The 17,894-nt window shown below is 45.2% G+C and overlaps 1 protein-coding gene across 1 annotated transcript in view; it reads right to left on the bottom strand.

Annotated features, from left to right (window-relative positions):
• Window positions 1–17,411, bottom strand: part of LOC147617728 (pentatricopeptide repeat-containing protein At5g27110-like) — a 59,306-nt gene extending 41,895 nt beyond the window's left edge. Inside the window, exon 1 of the mRNA XM_086775979.1 lies at window positions 16,645–17,411. The gene's annotated coding sequence lies outside the window, so the exon portion shown is untranslated. The remainder of the gene's footprint in view (window positions 1–16,644) is intronic.
• Between the last annotated feature and the right edge of the window lie 483 nt (window positions 17,412–17,894).

Genomic DNA, 17,894 nt, shown 5'->3' with positions numbered 1-17,894 from the left:
TGTATAGATATGGCCACTTGGCATCCAAGTGCGGGATGCACGTGACATTCTTCTTTGCTTAACTTGACGGAAGCTACATAGCCTCCAAATACTCTATCAATAATGCTAGATGGTTGTCATGTGCATGTACATGGACATGCTCATCCCAGAGCTAATCTTGGAAAGGCAGCAAATAAAACAGATCATCTAGGGCTGGAGCACATCACAAGAGGACAATAGAAGAGATCCCCAGGGATTGAACTTGGTCGGCTACGAGTGGGAACCCTCTAGGCTGGTCGGCAGCTTTTAGTGGATTTTGGTGTACATTAAAGCTGGCTAATAGCAGTCTGCCAGCATATAAAAGGCTCAGCCACAAGTTCTTTTAACTATTCATTCCTCTAGGGATTGGATCAATAAGATAGGACTTTTTGGAGTCAAGAACCTTTTTCAAGGGCAGCCTAGGGCTTGCTAGGAAGGATTGTACCTTTTTGTACTATATTGAATATACTGAAAACTCAGCTATCTCTGTCTCTTCTCTCCATCTTATGTGTGCGTTTTGCATCATGGTGTTCCTGGAAAGGTGTTTAGGGATGAAAGAAGACTCCTAGAGCTTCCACATGTGACAATATTCTTCAAAGAAGTTCTTGTCAAGCCAAACTCCTTCATGCATCCCATCATTAGGAATTGATGCTCTTTACAGTAGCTAGAGCAATGCCTAAAGTGGTGCAAAGGGATCTGTTCTGGAACCATCACTTCGGCTTCGTCGACGACCCAGACATCTCTGGGAAGAGGTCCGACAAACCAAGCAACATGAAACACATCATGCATGGTCCAACTGGAAGAACTTCATGAATACCTCGTTGATCTTCTTCAAAATGGAAAAAGGTCCGAAACTCCAAAACGGTAACTTTGGGCATCGTTTACCCACCTATTTCAACCTTTGTTTCATGATCCTAAGATAAACCCCATCCCCTTCCAACAATTTCACATTCTTCTATCCTTGTTGGCCTGCAGAAAATAGGCCTCATGAGCTTTGGCCAACCTGTCTTTCACACACTCCAAAATCTCCTAGTACGTCTCCCTTGTGCGGTTAGCGTCAGGCAAATGATGTACCGGTTAATAAAGACTCGAATAGTCTTCCAAACACTGCCTCATATTGAGTCCTACCAATAGCTGAAGAAAAAGAATTATTCAAGACACCTTGAACCAAAGGCAAAAATTATACCCACTTACTCTGTTGATCATGGACATAGCACTTCAGCCATCAAATGCCAATTGATTGTAAATTTTTGTCTGGTCGTTCGTCTATGGGTAGAACACACTGGAAAAATTAAGCTTAGTACCAAAATTATCAAACAACGCCCTCCAAACCACACTAGCCCTGTAGGGAATAAGCATAACAAACTTGCTGAAACAATCAACAACCTTCAACACTATGTGTTACACTTACCTGGATTGGGAGGTAAATTTGTCACAATCCATAGAGATATCCTAGAAAGGGTCATCAGGAGAATGGTCAATGATTGTAACCATAGTTGTCATGGTACGAAAATACAATACCGTACGGGAATTTTTGGTACGATATGAAATTTTCGGATACCGTATGATAAAATACGGTTTTTTTTTTTACACTTACAAACTATGGAGCTTCAAGCTTGAATGTGAGGGAAGGTTTGGGGGGGGGGGGGGGGGGGGGGGGAGGAGTCTACAGTGCTTTAGGAACCAGAACATGGAGATGTGTCTCTCCCAATTGGATCTCCCAATTGTCTCCAAAAAAGAACCTGCATGGGTAATGCAATACCAAAGGTCTCCCAGTGTAGCATTTATGACTAAGGGACTGTCCTTGCACAAATACGAGCAGTGCATCTAGGGTGATAGGTTTAGGGACTCCTCTCTAGATCAAAATGGCCATGTCCAAATCTTCTCCCTCGTACATAACTTGAGGATCTGACTGTCTAGCCTACTTATACCAAGGATCTCCAAGTGATGTAGCAAGATTCTCTCATCCTACCAATCATGTGTACACTACCAGTCTACCTTGCCAGATTTTTTAGGTCTCTCAGCAACCCCATATGGAATACTAAGTGGACACGAAAGTTGCGAAGTATTGCGGACATTTGGGATCTTTGTTAAGCAAGATTTCTATATTTTTTTAGCATTTGGATTTTTTTTCTCAAGGTGGGGGGGGGGGGGGGGGGTTGGGGTTGCGGGGGTGAAAAAAAAAAACTTGTACCGTACGAACCGTGCAGTACGAATGGGTTCGTACCGGTACGAGAAACAACTATGGTTGTAACAAACCCACTTTCTTCCCATGCGATGCTTTCACCTTTAGACAAATTGAACAATGTTGCACATATGTGAACACATCCCGCCTCATTCTGTGCCAGTAGATTTGCCTCTTGATTTTCTCCAACGGTGAGTTCATGTTTCTATGTCCACCACTGATGGCATCATGGGCATCATGGGGAATAGTTGCCCTAAATTGCTTCGAGACAACATCGACTTTTGTAGAAAAGCCAACCATCTTGACAAGTGCGCGGAAGCTCTGTGTCTTCTTTTAGCCCTAAGCAACTGAATAGGAATCTCGATGCAAATCACCAACAAAGACAAAGAGAAGAGAGAGAAGATGGTTGTATTTTTAGTATATTATAGAGTACACAAAACTCTCCATAGGGCTGCACAAACCCTAGGGCCTCTGGCCTTGCAAAAGATGAAATATAAAGACCTAGAAAGCCTAATTCTTAACTTGCTCCAAAAGGGGGTCAAATGGTTTACAAATGAGTAATGTCAAATCTTTTTTAAGCTCTTGGAAGCCTTTCCCAACTGGCCGATTGTGCTAGTCGGCAGTCCATGGGAAAAATAAATCTATCAATGATGTCAACACCTCATAAGCTTGGCCGACATGGTCCCTGTCCCAAAGAATACCTTCCGATGCATATCAAGGCCTGGTTACTATGCTAAACCTTTGTTTATCAGGATTAAGCCTGAAAAACAACCATGTCCATGTGTGCATATGACCTCCTATTAAACTTGATGATGGGATTCCAACCTTTGACCTTGCATCACTCTCATCATCCCTTTGTCTCCTCTTGGACTCCCAAATTTGTCATTCTTCCTTCCTAGCAACCTTTGTATTGAAAACCTTGCCATGTCTCTGACTCCACTCCAGATCTAGTGGTGAGACTTGTGCATCTGTTCCGCTTTGTCTCCTTGCCTTCATGCTCTGTTTCTTAACACTACAATGGTCTCCTTCCCAAAGTTGATCATGGCATCCTTGCTCTACCCCCTGAAAACCGTTTTCCCAAGCGCCTTCCTTGGTATGCGCCAATGGCATCTAACCCTCACGCGGCTGCCATTCCCTTGGGTTTTGCTGACACTGACCAGCCCCATGGGATTTATACCCTAGCTCTGTTACTCTACTTGGACGTGTGCTGTCATATTCTTGACTATACACATGTGGAGGAACACCATGGAAGGGTAGGCATAGACCTTGGTGTGTGTTCCAGGCATGGTTTAGTACATGTGGAAGGACTCCGTGGAAGGGTTGATACCTTGGTGTGAGTCCTGGCATGGTTTATTACATGTGGAAGGACTCCATGGAAGGATTGATATCCTAGTGTGAGTTCCTGGCATGGCTTGGTACATGTGGAAGGGCTTCATGGAAGGGTAGCTACCCTGGTGAGAGTTCCTGGCATGGTGATGAAGTCTCATGGAAGGGTGGACACCCTGCTGACCATTTCTCGTACCTGTATGGGCGGTGCCCGAGACAGGTTCGATACAAGATGAATAAGTTGGGAGATGGAATCCAGAATATTGTTCATAAAGCATTTGTGACATGCATGAATGACTTGTTTTAGTTGCCTGGACAATGTCTGGTATTTCTGCATGTGATTGTCCATGGACTCCGGGGACACCTGGAAACCCTGTGGACACATGTGTGCACACCTGTTTGGGACCGAGGCAGTGACCTTAAGTGTTTTGCAGGTGGTAAGTGACCCCAAACTCAATTTACAGCTTATATTTTATTATACTAAGGTTTATGAGTGCAGGCGTTCACATACATTTAAATTTGGGCAGACAGCTTTTTGAGTGTTCACATCAGTTGGACCAAAATTTTAATGAAACTTGGCCATTACTCAAGCATGGGCATTCTACATCCAAGATTAGCTTCCACGAGTTGCTAATCTGGGCAATTTCTCGCAATTTCTGGAGTGCTGGTGGCCAGAGCTAAGGTTTTCATGGCTGGTTATTCATGACAGCTCTACTGCTAGCGGGTGCGATGACGTACTAGAGTATGGATGTGCCCGGAGGACTCTTGGAAGGCTTGAGACTGAAGTCTCAAGCATATGCTTTACTTGTTTTCATGATATTCTGGATGTATCTGGTGCCAGCCCTAGCAAAGTGCTTACTCTCGAGCACCCGTTTTCTTGTACAGGAATAATAAAGATACCTCGGGGCGGGGGCGGGGGCGGGGGCGGGGGGGGGGGGGGGGGGGGGGGGGGTTAAGGGGGGGTGGAGAAAGGGTGTGAGGGAGTGTTGTGTCTTGTTCAAACTTTTATCTCTCTTTTCAATGGTTTTAAAGCATGTTCATGTGTTGCCAGATGCCTATGTATTTTTCCATGATGATATGTGTGGGTTAAGTTTTTCTGTGCACACGTTTCTGTATTGTGACAGTGGTATCAGAACTTCGGTTCTCTGGTCTGTGGGATAAATCCTTTTATGATACTGGATATGGCTGTACAAGAGTCATTATCCACGAAGGTCTGAGGTAGCCCTCGTCTTATTGTCGCACTCCAAAAGGAGGTACCTTCGGTTTTGGCAGGTGTGAGCATGTGGAAAGACTTTAAGATCCTTCCTGACACTAGGGGCACTGTTGTACCCTGCAGTCTAGACACTATCATCGAGGGTAGCAAATAGAGCGTTCTGGGCGCAACTATTGTGTTGGCAGATATTTGTGGTCTACAATCATGACTAAGCATGAGAGTAATGATGAGCATGTGATAAATACACTCGACAAGCAGATGCAGATGCAAGATGAGGTGCATAGGAAAGTACATAACACACCCCGATGTATTGTCTGAGTTGGAGACTCTGGAACGCCAGGTTGGGCGTTATCGTGATAAGACTACAGCACTGTGGGCCATACAGGAAGATCTTGATGTACAGAGGCTCTTGCAATCTAAGAACAAGAGAACTGCAGATGGTGAGGCTTTTGAGACCATAGCTACCCAATTGGGATACTAGGACCCCAAGGAATTGGCTATGTCTTATTTGCAGGACAAAGGAGAGGTGAAGAAGAATGTTTCTCATCATGCCACTTATGCAAACTCTGGGGAGTCTAAGGATGCTGCTATGACATGCGAGGATAGATCATAATAATCAACGTTAGGCTAAGCTGAACTTCACTTAATGATGCTTAAGAGATAGACAATTAGTGTCAATGCAATGCAATGCAGCTATATTAGATGAATGGGTTACAATGAGATCTAAATAGATCTATGATGCTGTCCTAGATGAAGATCCTTCTCGGGATGAGAGGGATAGGCTAAATGCTGATGATGAGGACTGAATGTTCCTTGCTCCAATGTTGAGGTTCACCACTTGAATGCTGGCTTCCCTCTATGCAGGAGGTAGGAGACGGACTGAATGCTGATTATGCTGTCTATACTGCTGATCTGCTTCTCTCTAGCTCCATGGATGGAAAAAGCTGAGGAGAAATGAGATCTGCCTGTATGCTATACTGTACCCCTTGTCTCCTAGGAAGGAAAACGCTGAAGAGATTTAGATGATGCCTGCTGAAGTGATGTGATTGCTTATATATGGGTGACTACTGCTGGTCAGGTAGCTAACTGCAGTCGGCTGCCTTCAACAACCTCACGACTTGCAATAAATGCATTTAAAGGCTGTCGGCTACTGTTAAATTGCTGTCGGCTGGTGCTAACAGCCCCGACCTGATGTTATAACTACTCTAAATGCTGATGATGCCTAATGTGCTGATGTTGGTGCTAAACAGACCCAAACACATGTTTGCATATGCTAAAAAATGCCTGAATAATGCTTACATGTCTTGCTTGATGTTTATGGATGCTTGATGATGCCATGTCACTTGTACACCTGATGGGTGTGCACGTGACAGCCACCTCTCATTCTCATTATGCTTCTCGCAAAAGAGGATATTCCAAGCATGAAGGCTCTTCTCATTCTAGGAATAAGAGAGACAAATTTGATTCTCCTGACAGGTCACGCAGTAGGAAGAAGACCCGAGAATTCAAATCGAGAGATAAGGATGTTAAGTTTCAAAATTTCCATGGAAAAATGGATACTCCAAAGGCTCTTGCATTTGTCAGGCAATTTGACATAGCCTTTTGTGATGGAGATTTCACAGAGAGGTCTAAGTTGAGACATGTGGGCATGCACTTGAAGGACACGCCCAAGGATTGGTGGATGGCTAAATTCTTGAATGGCACTGCAGCTCTTTCATTTTCTGATTTTAAGAGGAAGTTTTATGCACAGTTTTTGCCGCCAAACTTTGCTAAGAATGTGAAGAAGAAATGGGATTGGCTTAAGCAGGAAGAGGGTGAGTCTGTGCAGACTTATGTGGCGAGATTTTGGAAGATGCTGCTGAGGATAGCTCTCCTCCTAATAGGCCACCTTATAGGGTAAGTGCCAGTCAACAAGAGGAGATTATGACACAAGTTAACAACTTGCTTGAGAAAGGGCTCATACGCCCTAACTCTTCTCCCTATTGTTCGCCAGTTTTATTGGTACAGAAGAAGGAAGGTTTGTATTGTAACTATTTGTCCCTCCTAGCTCCTTTTCACATGATGGAACACATGCCCGGACACATGGACAGATTGATGAAAGCATGGAACCAGGGTTCATGAAGTTGGCACAAGAAAAAGCACCATTCTTGGTCAAAAAGCAAGAAAAAGAACCATTCTTGGTCAAAAAGCAAGAAAAAGCAAAAAGTCAAACAGGGTTGACCATGAGCCAAGGGCACCATTGGAAAGAAGAGACTGAGCCGGGCCAAAAAGTTTTGGAGGTTATCGCCCCAAGATATGAACTTGGACTTGGACTTGGATTTGGATCTAGAACTTAGACTTGACTTAGATATGAACTTGGACTTGGAGATTGGATTGGGACTTGGACTTGGATTCATTGGATTTGGATCTGGTACAAGCCCGGTGAGAGATACTTGTGGGTCATCCCCGTGTTGTGCTCGGCATCAGAGATCTTGTGCCTCGACATCGACTTGGATATCCTACATCGGCATATCTGTTTGTTTTGTATTCATTGTTTGTATTGATCCTGGCCAGCGTGCTCGTGCATTGTTCCTTAATAAATTCCTAAAAGGGGGTGGGTCCTATTCCCCGCTCAGTGTGGTGTATTGTGCAAGATCCCTATTCTCTTCTCTCTCTCCCCTCTCTCTCTCTATATATCTTTATCTCCCCTCTCTATATCTTTATCTCTTGGACACATGGTTGAGTCTGTCACTGCACGCCCCGCTGGGCTTACACATATCACATGCGTGTGGATTATTGTGCCTTAAATAAGATCACCATCAAGAACAGGTTTCCTATTCCACACATCGATGATATTTTGGATAAACTGGGAGGAGCTGCTTATTTTAGACAAATCGATCTTAAAAGTGGCTATCACCAGATCATAGTGGCACCTCAGTGTCACGTGCACCCTGCACTGGGGTACGCAGTGACGCATTGGCATGAACATCAGTGCAACATTTTGTATGTGAGCCCTTAGACCAGGGACAGCCAGACACAAGCTACATATGTCAGCCTCTAAGCCTTGGAGGTCAGTTAGTCCTCTCAACCCACTTAAAGAATTCATCAGATAGTGCATGTAGAGTCAACCCTAGCATTGGGCATTGCATTAGCAGGCATTTTAGGCCATAAGGCACCCCATCATGGGGGCTGCCTTGCATATGGATCTAAGGACCCTATGCCATCTCTCCTAGGCATGTCGGCCAACATAGCTAGCCCAGCTAGCCTATTCAGCCAATGTCGGCCAGCTTCTAGGCTTCATGGAGAGCAAGAACACAGGTCGGCAGCTTGTATAACAGGCGGCCAAGCATAAAGATCTTGCAAATATACAGTCGGCTAACATCATCAATGCTTACAAGCATTGGTCGGCCAGTATAAAATGTTACTCAGCATGCAGTCAGGTAGCACTACTAGTCGGCCAGCAGCAAAGGGTAATATTGAGATTATGCGCCTTGAAAAAAGGCATTTTCTTGTCCCATAAACAGGCCGACAATAGATGATGCAACCGACTTGCAGCCTGAAGGCATATAAAAGCAAGCGCATCAGTCCCATTCCATCATTCATCATTCAGCAAAGTTCAACATCAGATCAAGCAGCAGCAAATCATCCAATCATCTCCAGGCTATCAAGGAAGATCCTCTTCAACATTCAGCCAGCATGTACAGTCCTCCAGCTATCTGGACTTGCATCAGTGGCCCGAAGAGTCTTCGGCAGAGCCTTGGATTGGTGGATACTCCACCGACGTACAGTCTTCCTCGTCCTTGCGTTGGGCATTCAGATCGCTTGCTTACTCAAGCATTGTACAGCATTCTCCAAAGAATAATATATGCAAATACTCCTGCTTGCAGGGTGGGCCCTTCACTGGGCGTTTGGGACCCAATAAGGTGTCATCTACTTCACTCTCTCATTCTCTTCTCTCTCTAATCTCTGAATTGGATGCTAAAGATTCTCACCATATAAAGGTATAAAGGCGGCCCTATTGTGCGTTATCACGATCAACCCCAGTGCATGTAACACTGGTATTAGAGCATCAGGTTGGTGACCCAACTCGGCTACCTAGCGAAGTGAGAGCATCCGGTGGATGGTAATACTGCAGTCCGCAAAAAACACCCAGGCCTCCACCATGTCGGGAGAGAAATCACATCAAGAAGAAAGCCAGCAAGAAGTATTGGAGGCACAAAGCTTCCAACACAACACACCAACAGAAAGTACGCTTCTGCCAAGCACACAAGAGCTCCTAAGAATAATGATGGAGCAAATAAATTATCTAAAGATGCAGCTTGCAGCAGCAAAAAAAGAGAAGCCCAAAGAAGGCATCTCAGATCTAGCACATATCCTCTTCACTAAGGAGGAACAAAGAAGAAAAAACAAAGATAGACGTGAAGAAGCAAAAAGAAAAGACGACGAAAGACATGGAGAAGCAAAAAGAAAGGATGAAGAACAAAAAGAACTAAGACGTGTGGAGGAACAACGAGATAAGGAAGCCATACGCAAATATGAGGAAGACTACCGCCGTCGAGAAATTGCTGACCGAGAGGCTATGCAAATTCAGCATTAGTAGACAATGGCACGGATTCTAGCATCCCTCCCCCAACCGGCTCCGAATTCCTCGTCCTCCACCGCCCCTACCACCACTGTCATACGAACCTCTCCAAATTTTAGTAAATATGATAGTAAGTGTGATCATGCGGCTGTTACTCAATTTATTCATCAATTCGAAGCACATTTTCCTTTAGCTAAAATTACAGATCCACAAGACAAAGTCCATGTGGCAGCACCCCAACTCACTGGGGAGGCGGTTACTTGGTGGTAGCATTGGTCACAACTTCAGACAAACCCCATCAGAGGCCAATTCCAATTTCAATGGACTACCTTTGTGGCTGAACTCAAAGCCCGTTTTCTTCCACCACACTACATGACCAATCTTGAGGATGAGTTTTACAAAATCACTCAGGGTGGTTCCCCTGTCTTAACTTATTTCAACAAGGTTATTACAATGGCCCAGCAGTTGGGCATATTGGAAGGAGATAAGCTCAAGCAGTTCATTCGAGGTTTAGACACTAACATTAGGTACCCAATTAGGAATTTTGAGCCTCAGACTTATGCACGGGCACTGACACTCGCTCAAAATCAAGAACTGATGCTGAACGGAGGTAAGCCATAGCAGGTACAATCTACCCCTAAGCCCCAACAGTAGTCATCTACCCAACAGTCATCTACCTAGGGTAAGGTGGCTCAAAACAGCAAAGACTAAAAGGACCAAAAGAAAAAACTCTCATGGTCAATCTGACAATAAGAAGGATTCTATGCCCAAGAAGACTCTCGAGGAAAAAGCTAAGGAGGGCATCACTGACGGTACAGGACAGAGAACCGTTGTTTCTTCTGTCAAGCTATGGGACACGGGAAGAGAGATTACACTAAGTTTCCGGCTGAAAAGTCTGCTAAGGCATCCACTTCCACAATAGCAACCGTAGCAACCCCATCCACACCTCCCCCATTGGCCTCTAATGCCATTATTCAGCTTTTGCCCGCTTTGAATTCAATGCCACCAGTGGTATTTGATGATAAGCAGGAGGGTGAGGCCGAGGGACAGACAAAGGCTCTCATTCGTGCCTATGGCACTGCAAGAGGACAGCAATTCATTGTCCTATTTGACAAGGGTAGTTTTGAGGATGCAATCTCTCCACAGTTGGCAAACAAGATGAGCTATATCTTGGTTCCTTATCATCTAGATGTGGACGGGTTTACCCTTGGTCTACGTACACATATTTCTCATAAAGCTCAAGAGTTTGAGTTTCAAGTTCAGTGGGCAACATTCCAGCGGGATTTCATTGTCTCCCCTCTTTTAGGGTGTGACATGATCCTCGCGATCCAATGATTTAGACAGTATGCACCCATTCCTGATTCGAGGCTACCTAAGCTCATCATGATTCGCAGGGATCGGAGCATTCCTGGAATTCCACTCATTTCCCACATTCAGGCCCAACGGGCCATTAGAAAATGAGTAGAGCGTGCGTTACTCCGCTCTCAGTCTAATGCAATTCAAATAGCACCCGCAATGGAGCAGCCGGATGGCTGGTCTTTTGTCTGAATACAACACCATGCTGTGAGACGACCTCCCACCCAATAGACCTGAGGACCATCGCATAGAGTTGGTTCCTAGTTTAGAACCTCCAAGTAAGTTCCCCTACCGCCTTTTTAAGGCATTGGAGAGCGAGCTAGAGTAGCAATTAGCCCAGCTACTCCGGTCTAGATTTATCCGACCGTCATCCTCCCCTTTTGCCACTCCCATTCTGTTTGTCCAAAAGAAGGATAAGTCCGCATGCTTATGTGTGGATTATAGGGCGTTCAATAAGCTAACAATTAAGAATAGATTTCCCATGCCCAGAATAGAGTACATCCTAGAACGACTCAATGGTGCAAAAATTTTCTCTAAGATAGATCTTAAGAGTAACCACCATCAGGTTCGGATCTTCGAGGCCAACATTCCAAAAACTGCCTTTAGGACCAAGCGCGGCCACTACGAATTTGTGGTGATGCCTTTTGGACTCACCAACACACCAGCGACGTTCAACAAAATGTTGTCTCGGGTTTTTCGGGATCTCATTGGCAAATGCGTCTTCATCTTCTTAGATAACATCCTTATCTTCTCAGGGACTGCAGAGCAGCATGAGTGAGATGTGGCACAGGTTTTGCAACTCTTGCAGGACAATGAGTTGTTTATCAATGCCAAGAAGAGTGAGTTTGGAGTACTGGAAATCCATTACTTGGGATACATCATCAGTTCATCAGGTATTAGCCTCAATCCTGAAAAGGTACATGCCATTCTCAATTGGGATGTTCCCACTACAGACTAGGAAATCCGCTCATTTGTGGGTCTTTGTCAGTACTACAGCACACACATGGACAAGTTTTCTAACCTTGCAGCACCTCTCACTGACTTGCTCAAGAGCGTGAAGACTCCTCATCAGAAAGTGTCCGTCACGGCGGGCAAGGCTCTAGAGGAGGCATTCCATGCAATGAAGAAAGTTGAGTCACCAGTTTTGAAGTTGGCATCATGGGATGATCCTTTCGAGGTGATTACCGATGCCAGTAACCTTGCCATTGGAGCTATTTTACAACAAGATGGTAGGTCAGTGGCTTATTACAGCCGCAAGTTAAATAACACCGAAAAGAACTATTCAATGTATGACAAAGAGCTTTTGGGGGTGATGACCACTCTTAAGCATTGGAAGCACTTCCTTTATGGGATGGACTTCACAGTTAGACTCCTGATTTTCGAGAATGTCTCAGTGGTTTTATTGGTCTCAAGGGATGGTGACACCTGTCTCATCAAAAGAGATGAGAACCGATGACCAAATGCTGCCTCATACGGCATCCAGCCAATACCCGATGAGTGAGTATCGTTTAGGATTACCGGAAGGTATTGTTCCCATTCGATTGCAGGTCATGGCAGTATGATTTGAGAACGTGAAATGCCAATTGATTGTATATTTCTATTTGGCCATGTGTTTGTGGATAAAATGCCCTGGACCGCTGCAACTTTAGTCCCACAATTGTCAAACAATGCTAAAACCTACCTGGCCTGGAGCTCGCAATCCCTGAGTCCCTGCCCAAATACTCAACTCATGCTCGATAATAGATGCATATAGTTTGGCAAGGTGTGGCCGACCATAATGGTACGGTAGTTGCTGGGATCTGTGGGATCTCCAGACTTCAATATGGGCACAATGGTGTTATCTCTCCAACTAGCCGGAAAGCCCTCACACAAAACCCTGTTGAACATATGAGTCAACAAGGGTGCCAACAAATCTCTCGCATATATAAAATGCTCCGCAACTAGGCAGGCCATCATGGTCCTGACCTTTCCCTGATTTCATCCTGTCAATAGCATCATATACCATGCTCAACTGAAAGAAAAAGGAGGCCTGTGGCCGAGGCTCCGGTGGATCTGGGAGGTTAGGCTGGTCAGGCACCTGGTAAAGAGCAGTGGCAAACTGACCCCAAATGGTTGGCGAGGTAATGGGGATAGGTGGGCGTTGTTCTCGAAAAAGTCTCCATGCATCTCTAGAATCGTGCCCCAGGAATAGCTGATACAAGTCCTGCTCAAGCTGAGCTAAGAATGCTCTCTTCTTTCGCCGTATGAGTCGACGAAAGACAATGCGCGACTGCCTATGAGTAGTGACTCCCAAAGGCACTTCCCTCTGTAAGCGGGCTCTCACCTCGCGGCACTCCTCGTCATACCATCTATTCTGAGGACTGGCCCCCAATGTAGCCTGGATCTGGTACTAGAATGAGGAAAGGATGTAGTGGCGGATGAGTGCAAGGCAACTGCAATCTGCATAGTGAGATCCTCCATGGGCACATGCGGGTCTAAATCAGCTGTAGCAAGAAATACCTGGGAAGTATAGATGTGGGCAGTCTCCCTAGTGAAGTGGTATCTAGGATGCCTCGATCTCTTATGTCTGACAGGCTGCGTGGAGTAGTGACAGTCCAGGGAGAAAGAGAGGTATGCATGATCTGCAGCTACTCCAATAGGGCAAGCCGAGACTGTAAGATTCTGTACATGAGGTATCAGAGATAGAGGAGCTAGTACATAGGCTACTATGTTGGCACCATGTTGCATAGGATAGCACATGAAATCTCCTGAAAGAGGCCATCTGGAAAGACCATTAAATACAGCCAAGCCATGCGCTCCTCCTAAAGCCAAACAATACTCTCCGTATTCCGTACATGCGGCTGTCCTGTGAGACTCTCTCGATGTTAAGATGCTCCACCTCCATCTCTCTGAACATGTCATATGTGCTATCAAAAAAGAGTGTCTGTCGATTGGCTGTCCTAGCATTAAAGTCTCCAACTAGCAAAACCTCCCCCAACCCTGAGAACTCCATAACGTCCTCATACAATGCATAGTAGGGGGGCTGTCCCTGGTGGCAAACCTAGAGGTGGATGGAGCAAAATAACATATGGCAATGTATACATCTCTCGCTTCCTCTGCCCTGACTCTAATCCACATGAAACGAGCCTCATCATCGTGGCATACTATCTGGATAATATGTCCTAGTTCACTCCTGAACAGAACTGCAACCCCTCCCGTTCCTCTAGTGCTACCCGCTGACCATTGGCATGGACGATAAGCAGACTCCCATCTATATCATGTAACCATAGGTAAGGTACCCGTTTTAACATTGATGTGTCTCTGTGTAGAAAATAACATCCCTCCCTTTGAATGTCTCCTCAAACAAACCTGCATCAAGCCTCAGAGCTCCATTACAATTCCATACTGCAACACTAAGGCTGGTCCCATGGCTCTCACACTGTCATTTAGCGCGTCTTTCTGTAATAAATACACGCCCCTCTCTACAGTATGCAAGCTTCCCTTCCTTTCTTGCTTCTTGGATCTTGAGCATGCATTCCTTCATGTGTGCTAGTTGGTTGAGGGTGAGGTCATCGCCAAGGAAAACCCCCTTCCCTTTGAGTGTAGGCCTTTTAGCCAAGAATTCTTTCCTTGCTTCTATGTTAGGGAATCGCATAATGAGTGCTCGATCCCATACTTTCCTGTTTATCCCGTCTTGTCCCTCCTCTTGTGCTACACTGTTTGGCATGACTTTCTTGCCAACTCGCCAAGCTGCATTATGCTTGGTTGCCTCAATGCCCATTGTTTTACATAACTTGTTACTCCTTAGCATCATTCTCTGGGCTCTCTGTCTCCTTGAGTCCAATCACTCGTACATGTAAGGCATGCACTTTCCTGCAATATTCCTCTTCTAATGTGTTGTTCATAACCGTGGTTGATAGCGGGGGCAAGGGTGGTATATACACCATTCTGTGCTGCTGGTCGGCCAGCCTAAAACAGGCTGACAGCAGCAAAAAATGCCCACGACTGAATAATCATCAATCGGCCAGCAAACAGTCCAATCGGCCAGAAGCAAGCAAAGTCGGCCAACACAGAACCAGTCGACCAGCTGAAATAGTCCCCCCCACGAATAGCAAAACTGGGAAAACAACATGGAAAATGAGAAAAAATGGAGACTACTCGTAATTGGGCGGGCACACCCACAACATAGTCCCTCACTCCCTACTGAGTAATATGGTACAGATAGGAGATGACTACTAACACCCCCTCTCAGCTCCTGGATGTCAAACCAACCCTAGTGAGCTGGAGTGCTGACAGAGCATCGCTTGAGGTAAAGACTTCTTGAAGAGACCCGCTACATTGTCCTCCGTCGAACAATAGATAAGCAAGATGTCACCAACCAAAATCTTCTCACGAACAAAGTGATATTGTATCTCTATGTGCTTGGTCCGGGCATGGAAGACCGGGTTCCGAGCAATAGCTATACAGCTCTGGTTATCGCACAAGATGACCGTGGGTTCCTTCTATGGAAACCCAATCTTGCCAAGTAACCTCCGCAGCCACACAACCTCGCAAGCAGCACCACAACCAACCCGATACTCTGCCTCTGCAGAAGACAAGGCAATAGTTGGTTGCATCTTGCTGCTCCAAGAAATAGCTCTTGAGCCAAGGGGTAAATCCGTAGCCTGATGTAAATCTCATGTCTGGATCTCCTCCCCAATCTGAGTCACTCCAACCCCGGAGTCTAACTCGATTCTTCGTTTCCCCTCCAGTAACATAGAAGAGTCCAAGATCCCTTGTACCCTACAGATACTGCAAGATCCACAATCCTGTGTCCCAATGAATCTTCAAAGGTGTTTGCATGAAAGAGCTCAACAGCCCCACTAGAAAACTCAAGTCCAATCTGGTGTTCAGCAACCAAATCAATGAACCAACAAGCTTCCGATACAAGGAGGCATCAACCTGCTCACAAGAATCATTAACTGTAAGTTTGGTATTCGGGTCCATCGGTGAAGAAATAGACTTGCAGTTCTCCATCCCAAAGGCCTCAAGCAACTCATAAACATACCGCTGCTGAGAAACAAAGAACCCCCTCTGGGTCTGCCAAATCTCCAATCCCAAAAAGAAATGAAGTAAGCCTAAATCCGTTATCTCAAACTCCTTTGATAAGGCAGCCTTCGTCACAGCCATGTGCTCCACATGACCTCCAGTGAGAATCAGATCATCCACATAAAGGATAATCCACAAGTCTGGTCCTTGTGCTTGTCCACCAACCCATCAGACGTATACTTAGTCTTATATAGACCCACTTGACACCAATGACTAACCGTTTTGACGGCCGCGGCACCAACTCCCAAGTGTTATTCTTCTCAATGGCTTCAAGTTCCACTTGCATGGCTTTCAAAGCCTAGTTCACCTGTAATAACTCCTCTGATTGACTTTTATCACGAACTCTTGTGATCTTCGAGGTTCATCCTCTATGGTCCACTCAGATGGATACTCTGTAACACTTGACTCCCGAATGGTGTCCAACAACCACTTTGGTACTCAAACAGAACGTGGAGCCGCCTGCTACTACTGGGACTCATCTCCAATCTTGAACTCAACCTCTACAACTGACCGAGGCTGGCTAACTGGAACAATAGCCTAGGAATCATTCTCCAAGAAGTGGTGGCTCATCAACAATGGAAGCTGGAACATGCTCATCAAAGACAACATCCTTGCTGACAACAACCTCGTTCCGCTTTGGGTCATACAACCTGTAGCTTTTGGAAAGAGAGTTATATCCCACAAATACAAGCTTCTGGGACTTCGAGTTAAACACCACAAAGACACCAAATGAAAATTAGATAACACAACACCACACTAGGGTAGAAACAAAAGTCTTTAAACATCTTCACAAAGTTTTCAAAGGTGGCAAGGTTTGACTGACACATGCGAAAGCTTGGAGTAGGATTCGTGTACTTGATTAGAGCAGTCCATAAACCAGAATTTACAAGAGAGAAAGAATGAGAGAGAGAGGAGTACACTGGATTGGATCCCTCTAAAGGACCCCCACCCTGAAGGTATATTTGCTTTCTTTTTCTTGACCTGTGAGGTTGAATTGTGCCCTGAAACTAAATGGAACAGTTCGTGCACACACTCTTTGGTCTGGACAGCACTTCTAATGCTTGCATTGATTTATATAGACACCAACAGTCTGCGTTTTTCACACACAGCAGATCGCCTAGCTTTTCCCACCTTGCACTTTGTGTTTTCTGGCCTGTAGGCCCAAACTGTATCTCCTCCTTCACCAATAGCTGCGTTCCCAAGGACAAAACCATGTGACAAACCTTGTTTTTTTCTTCATCTTCTTCTTTTTCAATACTAGCAGAGATGTAAGCTTGCCCAAATCCTTGGAACACAGAAAATGAAAATGGCCTTCAGTGTGCAAGAAAAGATGGCTTCCCTTGGAGTGGCCTTTTATGCTGGCTGCACACAATTGTTTGTTTGTTTGCTGGTATCAGAGCAAACAAACTCCAACCTGTAGGATGTCCACAACCAACAAACAATTGTGTGCAGCCAGCATAAAAGGCCCCTTAGAATTAACCTTAAACCAACAAATTAACCTTAGAATTAGGTATAGCAAGAGTTGTATAGAAGAGCAAGAGAGAATGCCCCTTTTAATTTTTCCCAAAATGCTCAGTTTTGCCTAATTTGTGATTTCCCCTAAATATGCAGTAAGCCTCTTCTTTTAAATAAAACGATGGCTAGCTGTAAGCCTCACCGGGTACTTTGGCTTTGCCTAACTAGTGCTGGACCCTTTTTGTACTCCCACGCGTTAGCCTTCGGGCCCTCTAGGGCTGAAACGGCCACCCCCCTTCTCTGTAACCATATGGCAAAATATTAAAAGTTTTTACACAAAAAAAAAAAAAAAAAAAACTTTAAACACTTTAAAGCCTTATAGTTTAAGGCTTTAAAAAGCCTTCCCAGCCAGCACCCACCGACCAGCAAAAAACAAAAAACAAAAAAACGAAAAAAAACAGGCGCCCAATCCCAACAAAAAGAAGAGCAAACGAGTGCCCAAGCTAGGCACCGACCTTAAAAAAAAGAGGGGGGGGGGGGGGGGGGGGGGGGGGGGGGGGGCCTTTGTAGCAAAACGACCCCGGCTAGCCCAGAGAGAAGAAAGAAAGAAAAAACTCCAGTAATGCAAACGTAGCCAGCCCAATGCAAAAGTTTTTTTTAAAAAAACTAAAACAGTTTGTCACCTTTGAAAAAAAACGGTCGCATCAGCCCTC

The sequence above is a fragment of the Cibotium barometz genome, chromosome 36 (assembly GCF_041138505.1).
Source record: "Cibotium barometz isolate CiBa-2024 chromosome 36, ASM4113850v1, whole genome shotgun sequence".
In the NCBI taxonomy this organism is placed as follows: domain Eukaryota; kingdom Viridiplantae; phylum Streptophyta; class Polypodiopsida; order Cyatheales; family Cibotiaceae; genus Cibotium; species Cibotium barometz.
This window is presented reverse-complemented; position numbering and strand designations above follow the sequence as displayed.